Source organism: Syngnathoides biaculeatus, unplaced genomic scaffold (genome assembly GCF_019802595.1).
Source record: "Syngnathoides biaculeatus isolate LvHL_M unplaced genomic scaffold, ASM1980259v1 ctg229_pilon_pilon, whole genome shotgun sequence".
Classification (NCBI taxonomy): Eukaryota; Metazoa; Chordata; class Actinopteri; order Syngnathiformes; family Syngnathidae; genus Syngnathoides; species Syngnathoides biaculeatus.
In genome coordinates, this window is record NW_026907484.1 from 8,923 (window position 1) to 10,399 (window position 1,477).

The following is a 1,477-nucleotide window of genomic DNA, read 5'->3' on the forward strand; positions in this document are numbered from 1 at the left end:
TCAGGCTTCAATCCAGAATGTTCCATCATCGTGGTGGCATTAGGATTTTAAACGTATTCAATAATTGCCACTTTTTAAAGTCTTTCTCATCGTGATAATTATTGTGCAATTCAGACTTGTGTTTTCATTGCCTTAATTCATTTCAATTTCATTTCTAATACCAAACGTGTCTTGGAGTTTGATGCAGGCATGAAACAGGTCAGCCATATTCTTTTCAGACGGGTATGAAAGTACAAACAAAAATCTGGTTGGTATAGCAGAGTGGCGCAGCGGAAGCGTGCTGGGCCCATAACCCAGAGGTCGATGGATCGAAACCATCCTCTGCTAACAGGCTGTAATTTGTCGTAGTTCTTCAGTGAGAAACAAAAACTTGGCTCCTTATTGACTGAGGGCCACTTCCTCAATAATTGTCTGACTGGAGACAAACACGTGAGTATTTTACTGCCAAAGTTTCCAGTCTGGACAGGGTCACTGGTCTGCATCACATCGTATCTGACATGCAAATCTCTCAACATATTCCACCAAGGCAATCTTTGTGTGGAGAGGAAACACCACCTACAACCAATTGTTAATGTTCATCCCATTTAAAGATTACAAATACAATTAAATATTAAACACATTATACATCTGCTCAACACTGCACCAAACATTATTTGGTTGTAAGAAATTAAATTGATTCCAACCTGAAGAGCGTCACTTTCATCTCCTCACAATCCAATTTTGAACCATCGGGATGCAACTAATATACACTCGTGTTCAAAATAATACCAAACCAATGTCATTCACCAGATTAATGCACATTTTCAGTTTATATTTTGTTGGTACTATTCAAACAACGGTGGTGCAGCTGTCGAGGAACGGGATTCAAATCCTGGGCCCTGCCTGTATGAAAATCCCAAAAACATTCAAGCGTTCAATGGAGACTCTAAATTGCTGTCAGGTGTGATCGTGAGTGCGACTGTTGTCTGTCTCCATGTGCCCTGCCCTGATTGGCTGGCAACCAGTTCAGGGTGTACCCTGCCCCCTGCCTGATGGGAGCTGGGATAGTCTGCAGCACTTGCGGCCCCTTGTGAGGATAAGCGGCTCAGAAAATGGATGGATGGCACAAGTAGGAAATCTCAATGTGTTCCTTTTCACCAATGAAGTGAAGTTAGCTTGGATTTAGCAATGTGCAAATGATGCTCAGGCTTTGGATCTTGTGTTGGTCTTCCTGAAGCCCAGTGATTTGAAACGCTGTTATCATCTTGGTCAGTGTGAGAAGTATGATGTCGTGTTGGATCGCATGTCCTGCTGGAATCCCCCAAACATTTTGATTTTGTTTGAGTCTTGCTCAGACTCAATTTTGAAACAAGGAGCAGTCACACGTGTGGTACACATCTCCATCGCTTAATTATGACGACTTCCACTCGACTCAAAATTTACAAGGTGACCACCAAACTCAACAGCTCCCTAAGAAGCAAGCGACAAAACAAAGCCT

At 42.5% G+C, this 1,477-nt stretch overlaps 1 non-coding gene across 1 annotated transcript; it reads left to right on the forward strand.

The window, feature by feature from the left end:
• Positions 1 to 255: 255 nt before the first annotated feature.
• trnam-cau (transfer RNA methionine (anticodon CAU)) lies at positions 256 to 327 on the forward strand. Its single transcript has one exon. It is a non-coding gene; the product is annotated as a tRNA-Met (tRNA).
• Positions 328 to 1,477: the final 1,150 nt, after the last annotated feature.